The sequence below is a fragment of the Oncorhynchus tshawytscha genome, linkage group LG02 (genome assembly GCF_018296145.1).
Source record: "Oncorhynchus tshawytscha isolate Ot180627B linkage group LG02, Otsh_v2.0, whole genome shotgun sequence".
NCBI classification, from domain to species: domain Eukaryota; kingdom Metazoa; phylum Chordata; class Actinopteri; order Salmoniformes; family Salmonidae; genus Oncorhynchus; species Oncorhynchus tshawytscha.
This window is the reverse complement of record NC_056430.1, coordinates 23,190,043-23,200,090: the sequence shown is the minus strand read 5'-3', so window position 1 is coordinate 23,200,090 and position 10,048 is coordinate 23,190,043.

Here is a 10,048-nt window from a genome sequence, read left to right as displayed (position 1 = left end):
TAAACCATGTGGTGATACGCAATTTAGCTGAAATATCCACATGGCTTCTCTTTGGAGTCATTTGTTATCTTAATCACCTACTCTGCGTGGTTGATGAACTTTTTAGATCCCGAGGCAACATAATTCATTAATAGAGTGATTTTGTTTAATAAAGTGTCTCGCAACTGGCCAGGTGACATCTTGACATCTAATAGCAGATTTATATTGTCCAATACGTACTTTAAATGTGCAGGATGTTTTCCCAATATAAATCTTATTAGAAGAACACTTACCTAAATAAAGGTAAACATATAATAACTCCTTTAGTGGTGCAAGTCATCCATGATTTTATCTCAAAGATCCTAGATGTATGAGGACATACAAAAGCTAGTACATTTCATTATAGTGCTACATGATCTACAGGGGAATCATTCTTTTATGAATGCTTCTTTGAGTAGATGAATGCCTTGATTTTGATTCAGATCATGATTCATCAGAAGTACTGTAACAGCTCAGAGCTTATGCAGGTACTGAATGTCAAGCACTGAGTTATAGTTGCGAAGGAAATGACTTGTAAATCCCCCATTTTCACACTTTTACAGCTTGGAGAGTGAGATAGAGTGAGGAGTCTGCAGAGAGGTATAGAGATGAGTCAGAGAAATGGAGGTAACACAATAGATTACAGATACAATACATTATTACACAGTACACTCAAAAGCCAGCGGACATTCTGGTGAATATATCCATTTACCATTTATATACAGTGATGTAATTAATTGCTTTCACATTAGTTGATGTTTGAGGAGGGTACATGATGGCAACAATAATCATCCTTTGACAGAGCTATATGTTTCTCTGGCAGATGTATGTTTACATTGTGTCAGTGTTTTGAGTCATAAAGGGCTGTAATTGGATGACAGGTTTGGACCAGAATCAAGGTCTGAGCTGTGTCAACTCTTTCCAAAACAACTCTCCTTGTGTTTCATAGGAAGGCTCAAAGAAGCAGGCATCCAATTCCACATTCCTTTCAGCAATTTTAACTGAGGCACTGAAGAGAGAAAGAGAGGGATTGAGAAGGTAAGAAAGCAAAGATAGATGGAGACTTGTACAGAAATGAGAGCTAGAGGGTTAGAAGGGACACAAAGCGAAGGAGGGAGAAAGTAAAACATGAATGGATGAGAGAGAGAGAGAGAGAGAGAGTACTGATGAGATGCTCCTGTCTTTGTCTCTCTTCCCCTCTGGCTGTGTACTGGTTATTTAGTGGGCCCTGTCCTCTTCTCGCCACGGACCCTAAGGAAATGGGCTCTTAGCTAGATTTCCATACATCACACACTGACATTGATGGTTTGAGTTTTGGATGTGTACATCTGATGTTTCTTTTTTAAATCAATTATTTACAATGTATCCAAGAGCCAGATAATGAATCATGCCTAATTGCAAAGCGTCATCGAAAGCAGCACTACACACACAAAAAAAGGTTCCATATAGTGCCAAATAACAGTTATTTGGCTTGAAACATAGTGGATCCCTTTTGGTGCTATATAGAACCCCTTTCTTGAAGGTTCTATAAAAAACAAAAAAGGTTCTATATAGTGCCAAAAAGGGTTCCGCTATGGTTACAAGCCTTTTTGGTGCTATATAGAACCCATTTTAATATTTTTTTTTATAGAACCTTTATGGAGACTGGTTCTGTAAAGAAACTTTCTCAATCTCAAATGTTGTACAAATAACCTTTAGAAGAACCATATTTTATTCTGGTTAGCCATACTATATCCTTAAAAATCTTAAAAAGGTGCTATTAATGTTTTATGAAAAAAATATTTAGATTTTTTGTTAGGGGATATTTCAACTTTAAAATTGCAGATAGATTGTAGCTTCCATCAATGTAATTGTCTGGATCACTTCTAATCCCCCACATATTTTTTTGCATAAATAAGATATATATATTACACACATACACAAATAAAACATAAATATACACATACCTTTCAAAATATATCTTTTCATTTATTACTTTCTAAGCCTACCACCGCTCCCTTAATTGGAGTAAACTAGTGGCTTCTACTTCCAGCTTACACATACTACATACATTCTATTAACACTGTCTAATTTACAATAGTTCTATTTGTTTGTTTTTACTCCTATCCTTCCTCTACCCTCAACCTCTCCCATCTATTAATAATGTCCATCCGGTTTGATTTCTATTTGCAATATCTATCATGGAATTGGTACATCAAAAATCTCTTCCCAACTATTTTGCAATCTATATGGCACGACTGTCAATTTTTTGCTCCTTAAATGAACTGGTATACTTTTCAATTTATCACAATTTTCTTTAACCAATTATGGTCTTTAATGCAGGGCCGACAAGTTCCTTACTTTTTCCCTCTGACATTCCTCTTCCATTTTTGCTGTAATGCTGCAATTAGTTGGTTGTAATTTTGAATAGAGCAGACATTTCCATATGTTTTTGTTAGCTGCATTTGACATAACTCCACCAGTCCTATTTATGATATCAATGACAAAGATTATACTTTTTTTTCATCAATTAGTATATTTGAGTTTAACCACAATATTTGTTGTATTATTTGTTCTGTCTTTTCTGGTGGATGAAATTGAGAAAAAATAAGAAACCCGCACAATGCTCTTGATAGTATCACTGCTATTTAATAAGCTTTAAGTGTCAGGCTAAAGGCCTTCATCAGAGCTTTTATGAGTTTTTTTATTAGCATCCTTATGTAAACATAGCCCCACCCACATTCATTCCACGCATCAAATGGAGTTGGAGTCAAATTAAATCAAAGAAGTGCTACCAAATATAACAATGAGCATTTCATGAATATTCTAATAAAGTGTGTACATAAAACATATTAAACACGTCTGTAAAACCACATTGAGGACATCAACCTACAAAGCAAGTTTTCATAAATCATTGGGTACAGCGCAAGAAAAATGTCAGTGTAATCTGTTCACAATTACAACATAACATACATAGGCATTTCATCATTAAGACCTCTAGGAAATAAATGTCTGGAGGGTGAAAATCCCAAAATATTCTCTTTTGCTCAGAGTATTATTTATGTCACCTCCCCTGTCTGATATCTTAACTTTCTCTATGCCACAAAATCTAAAGGTAGAAATGTCATGTTTTTGGTAATTCAAATGTACGACGACTGATTGAACTTTTATTTTCACAAATTCTCTGTTTGAGAGAATGAGAGGTTTTACTTACATTACACAGCGCACATGGAGATTTATTCATGTAGATACCATGGGTGGTGGAACATGTAATAATGTAATTTATTTGGAACCTGTATGTGGGTGGCAGAAATATTCACATTTCACATTCACATTTAAAACAAAACTCACAAAAGCTTATTAAAAGAGCAGTGATACTATCATGAGCAGTGAGTGTGTTTCTTATTTTTTCAAATTTTATTAAACTGTTGCCATATCGAGATCCTCTATGAAGCTGTGGAGGGATCCAAGTTGTTGATTAAAAAAAACATGAATCATCAGTGTACAATGTCACCTTTGTTTTAAAGCCCTGGATTTCTAATCCCTTGATATTATTGTTGGATCTCATTTTAATAGCTAACATTTCGATGGCCATAATAAATAAATATGCCGATAGTGGACAACCTTGTTTTACTCCTCTTGACAGTTTTAAACTTTGAGAAGTGGCCATTATTTACTATTTTACACAAAGTAACTATACATGATTTTAACCCATTTTATAAGAGATTCTCCTACATTTAAATGTTCCAGACATTTATATCTAAACTCCATGTGTACTTTATCAAATGCCTTTTCAAAGTCAGCTATGAATAGCAGGTGTGGTTTCCCAGAATTTTCAGTGTTCTATTGTTTCCAATACTTGCCTTATAATATCTCCAATGTTTTGTCCATGTAAAACACCTATCTGATTAGAATTAATAATGTCCGACAGTACCTTTTTAATTCTATGTGCTATTCATTTCGCTAGAATTTTATGGAGTCTCCAATTTTTTTTATGGACTGGATCTTTATATTTACCACTTTCTAAATCAGACATTCTTGTTGGGTGTCTGATAATGTACCATCTACATAGGAGTGGTAAAGCATGCGAATAACAGTATATCTCAACAAAAAAAAATATATATATAAAAATATATATATCAAAAAAGGTTTGGTATACCTCACTTGGTATGCCATCCAGCCCTGGAGTTTTCCCGGACTTAATGGCTTTAACTGCATCAAGAATTTCCTCCTCTGTAATTTTGCCTTCAGATGAGTCTTTCTGTCCGGCTGTTAATTTTACATTATTAATAGAAGAAAAAAAAAATCATACAATTAGTTTCGGTTAAAGAAGATGGAGGAGACTGAAACGAAAGCATACGCTTAATGTACTTTGCTTCCTCTTTCAAAATATATTTTGGTGAATAATTTTTTAAAAGATTTTTTGGTAGCATTTCTATGTTGAAGATAAAAAAAAATATCTGGTGCATTTTTCCCCATATTCCATCCAGCTTGCTTTATTTCTTATAATGTATTACCCTTGATCTTTCTTTAATAAATTCCTCCATTTCTTTTAGTTTTTCTTCTAACTTATTCTGAGGTGCAGTCTTATCCTTTGGTGCAGTCTTTATCGTTGTCACACCCTGACCTGAGATATCTCTGTTTGCTTTATATTTTGGTTAGGTCAGGGTGTGACTAGGGTGGGCACGCTAGTTTTTGTATTGTCTAGGGTTTTTGTATGTCTAGGCGATGTGTATGTTTATGGTGGCATGATATGGTTCCCAATCAGAGGCAGCTGTTTATCGTCTCTGATTGGGGATCATATTTAGGTAGCCATTTCCCTTTGGTGTTTGTGGGATCTTGTTCTATGTTACCTGTCTGCACTATTTATATTAGCTTCACGGTTCTTTTTGTTATTTTGTTAGTTTGTTCAGTGTTCATTCTTTTAATAAAGAAGAATGTACGCATACCACGCTGCACCTTGGTCTTCCTTTAATGACAGACGTGACAATCGTGATCTATCTATTCTGTTCGACCTTGTATTTCCTTTGTTAGTAACTTTTGACCTAAATGTCTTTTGTTTTATAGATGAGTACTGAATTGCATGTCCTCTAAAGGCACATTACAAAGTGTCCAATACAATAAGGGGATTTGCTGTACCTACTGTATGTTATGTCAGAAGAATTCTGTTATAAATTCCTGTCCTAGTCTAAAAAAAGTTAGCATCCAAAAGGCTTTGATTAAATTTCCAATATCCTCGCCCAAGTGTAAATTCAGTAAGAGTAATCTATTTGCCAATTATCTGACGGTGTGACCGCATTTTATCCCCTTTTTTAAACTTTTGGTGCCAACGAGAATGACATAAGAAAGAAGTCAAGATGACTAGCTGGATTGAGCCTCCGTGTCACACCCTGAGCTTAGAGAGCCGTTTTATTTCTCTATTTGGTTAGGTCAGGGTGCTATTTGGGTGGGCATTCTATGTTGTCTATTTCTTTGTTTTTGGCCGAGTATGGTTGTCTCTGATTGGGGATCATACTTAGGCAGCTCTTTTTCCCACTTTCTGTTGTGGGATCTTGTTTTTTTTAGTTGCTGGTTTAGCGCTACATTACTTTACGTGTCGTTTATCTTTCTTGTTTTTTTGGGTTGTTCATTTAATCAATTCAAAATGTACGCCTAACACGCTGCACCTTGGTCTCATTCCGATGACAGCCGTAACACGCTGCCATGTATATCTCACTAGGTCAGGATATTTAAACCTTCACATATATCAATGACATTCATGATTTCCTTAAGAGCATGAGGGTGATAGGAAAGCAAAATCACACTACAAACTTTGTCCATTGAGGTATTTAAATCAGTATTATAATCTCCCACCATAATAATAGAGTATTGTATTTCTGTAGGGTTGATAATTTATTATATATATTTTCAAAGAAGCTTGGATCATCATTATTTGGTCCGTAAAGGTTAATGAGCCATATCTGTTTCTGATCCAATAACATATTTAAAATCCTCCATCTACCTTGAGGATCTGTTTGGACGATTTGCACATTCGGATCAAAATTACTGTTAATTAATATCATCACCCCTTTTGGGTTTCTTTGCCTATGGGAGAAGTATATTTCACCCCCCACCCCAGTAATTTTCCCACACATCTTAATCTAAAATTGTGGAATAAGTTTCCTGTAAACAATAGATATTATATTCCTTCCCTTTGAGCCTGGTAAATATAGTTTTTCTTTTCTTATTATCTGCTAAGTCATTACAATTATAACTGGATATACTTATTTCACCATTTACCATACTGAGATACAAGTTTCAAATATATTTATCATAATATATGTTTGTAAATGTATCATGAAAAAGTACCATAGTGATTGGGTGTCCATAAGTGTTATTAGTGTTAATTCACAAATTGAATCAGGTGTGCTAGCTCTGGAACTGCTGGGGGTCCCTGAGGAGAAAATGGAGAAACACTGACTTTGTCAACACATTGTAAAAAACATAACTTTTTTTTACAGTAACATACTGTAAAAAATAATAACAGTATGTTACTGTAAATTCCAAAAGAAACGTTGGTTAAACAGTACATTACTGTAAAGAAGTGACACAAGGCCTTACATGAGTCTTTCACAAGACTCCGTTACTAGCAGTCATACAGTGACTTCAGAAAGTTCACACCCCTTGACTTTTTCCACATTTTGTTGCGTTACAGCCTAAATTAAAATAGATTACATTGAGATGTTTTGTCACTGGCCTGCAGACAGTGGCAGTTCTACTGTAGCTTGCATGGCTCCCTGTGCGAACCCCCCCCAATAAAAAAAACACCATTCTGCACTAACAGTCATTTTTGGAACATCACAAATAAATAATCATAATATTTAAAACTACATAAATGTAAGACTCAGAAAAATCAAAGCCAAATAGACAAAGCCAAATAGAACCAGGGCAAGGTGACTGGAAACATGACAGAATACAAACTGAGTAGCTATTCCCTCCGCAAGGCATTCAAACAAGCTAAGCGTCAGTATAGACACAAAGTAGAGTCGCAATTCAACGGCTCAGAAACGAGAGGTATGTGGCAGGGTCTACAGTCAATCACGGGTTACAAAAAGGAAACCAGCCCCGTTGCGGACCAGGATGTCTTGCTCCCAGACAGACTAAACAACTTCTTTGCTCGCTTTGAGGACAATACAGTGCCACTGACACGGCCCGCTACCAAAACCTGTGGACTCTCCTTCACTGCAGCCGGCGTAAGTAAAACATTTAAACGTGTTAACCCTCACAAGGCTGCAGGCCCAGACGGCATCCCCAGCCGCGTCCTCAGAGCATGTGCAGACCAGCTGGCTGGTGTGTTTACGGACATATTCAATCAATCCCTATCCCAGTCTGCTGTTCCCACATGCTTCAAGAGGGCCACCATTGTTCCTGTTCCCAAGAAAGCTAAGGTAACTGAGCTAAACGACTACCGCACCGTAGCACTCACATCCGTCATCATGAAGTGCTTTGAAAGACTAGTCAAGGACCATATCACCTCCACCCTACCTGACACCCTAGACCCACTCCAATTTGCTTACAGCCCCAATAGGTCCACAGACGATGCAATCTCAACCACACTGCACACTGCCCTAACCCATCTGGACAAAAGGAATACCAATGTGAGAATGCTGTTCATCGACTACAGCTCAGCATTTAACACCATAGTACCCACCAAACTCAAGACCCTGGGTCTCGACCCCGCCCTGTGCAACTGGGTACTGGGCTTCCTGACGGGCCGCCCCTAGGTGGTGAGGTAGGTAACAACATCTCCACCCCGCTGATCCTCAACACTGGGGGCCCAAAAGGGTGCGTTCTGAGCCCTCTCCTGAACTCCCTGTTCACCCACGACTGCGTGGCCATGCACGCCTCCAACTCAATCATCAAGTTTGCGGACGACAGCACAGTGGTAGGCTTGATTACCAACAACAACGAGACGGCCTACAGGGAGGAGGTGAGGGCCCTCGGAGTGTGGTGTCAGGAAAATAACCTCACACTCAACGTCAACAAAACTAAGGAGATGATTGTGGACTTCAGGAAACAGCAGAGGGAGCACCCCCCTATCCACATCTATGGGACAGTAGTGGAGAGGGTAGTGAGTTTTAAGTTCCTCGGCGTACACATCACAGACAAACTGAATTGGTCCACCCACACAGACAGCATCGTGAAGAAGGCGCAGCAGCGCCTCTTCAACCTCAGGAGGCTGAAGCAATTCGGCTTGTCACCAAAAGCACCCAAACGTCTACAGATGCACAATCGAGAGCATCCTGGCGGGCTGTATCACCACCTGGTACGGCAACTGCTCCGCCCACAACCGTAAGGCTCTCCAGAGGGTAGTGAGGTCTGCACAACGCATCACCGGGGGCAAACTACCTGCCCTCCAGGACACCTACACCACCCGATGTCACAGGAAGGCCATAAAGATCATCAAGGACAACAACCACCCGAGCCACTGCCTGTTCACCCCGCCGTCATCCAGAAGGCGCGGTCAGTACAGGTGCATCAAAGCAGGGACCGAGAGACTGAAAAACAGCTTCTATCTCAAGGCCATCAGACTGTTAAACAGCCACCACTAACATTGAGTGGCTGCTGCCAACACACTGACTCAACTCCAGCCACTTTTAATAATGGAATTGATGGAAAATATACCACTAGACACTTTAAACAATGCTACTTAATATGTTTACATACCCTACATTATTCATCTCATATGTATGTATATACTGTACTCTATATCATCTACTGCATCTTCATGTAATACATGTATCACTAGCCACTTTAATCTATGCCACTTTGTTTACATACCCTACATTACTCATCTCGTATGTTTAAACTGTAGACGATACCATCTACTGCATCTTGCCTATGCCATTCTGTACCATCACTCATTCATATCTTTATGTGCATATTCTTTATCCCTTTACACTTGTGTGTATAAGGTAGTAGTTTTGGAATTGTTAGGTTAGATTACTTGTGGGTTATTACTGCATTGTCAGAACTAGAAACACTCGCATTAACATCTGCTAACCATGTGTATGTGACAAATACATTTGATTTGATGTGAAGCATGTTCTGCATCAACCACCATTACTGATAAAACAATATCTTGTTTTTTTGTGTATTGTTTTTAAACTGAAACGTGCTCTTGTATGTGTTTGTAAATGCCTATTTTTATAAACCCAGTTTGATTGATATCAAGTCTGTTAAGACTTTTGCCATTTTATTGCTTATAAGTTTTGTTATTATTTTATTGTCACAGTTTATTAAACTTAAGGGTCTATAAACAGCAGGGGACCCTCCAGATTTCCCAGGTTTGAATATAACTGAAATCAATGGACCTGGGAAGCACTACATTTAGTGACATGTGTGTTGTCATTTGTGTAAATAGGGGAGCTACTTTATCCCAAAATGTTGAGTCATAATTCTATGGGAAAGCTATCCATTCTTGGTGCTTTTCTCCACATTAATGTTTTAACAGTATATAATACTTATTTTTGGGTGAGCTCCGTTTTTAATAATGATTTATTGTCTGCTGATAATTGCTTCAGGGTTGTTGAGTCTGAGAGGGCTATAGGATCTGTCCAACTGTTGTTTAATTCTCATTTTTATAAAGACCTTGTTAACAACCACTTTTTTACACTGCCAATTTTCCACTGCAGGTACCCAAATCAAAATCAAATCAAATTGTATTAGTCACATGCACTGAATACAACAGGTGTAGGTAGACCTTACAGTGAAATGCTTACTTATGAGCCCCTAACCGACAGTGCAGTTTCAAAAAATACGGATAAGAATAAGACATAAAAGTAACAAGTAATTAAAGAGCAGCAGTAAAAATAACAATATATACGTGGGGGTGCCGGTACAGAGTCAATGTGCGGGGGCACCGGTTAGTTGAGGTAGTATGTACATGTACTGTAGATAGAGTTAATTAAAGTGACTATACATAGATGACAACAGAGAGTGGCAGTTTTGTGGAGAGGATAGGTGAGGAGGGTAATGCGAATAGTCTGGGTAGACATTTGACAAGATGCTC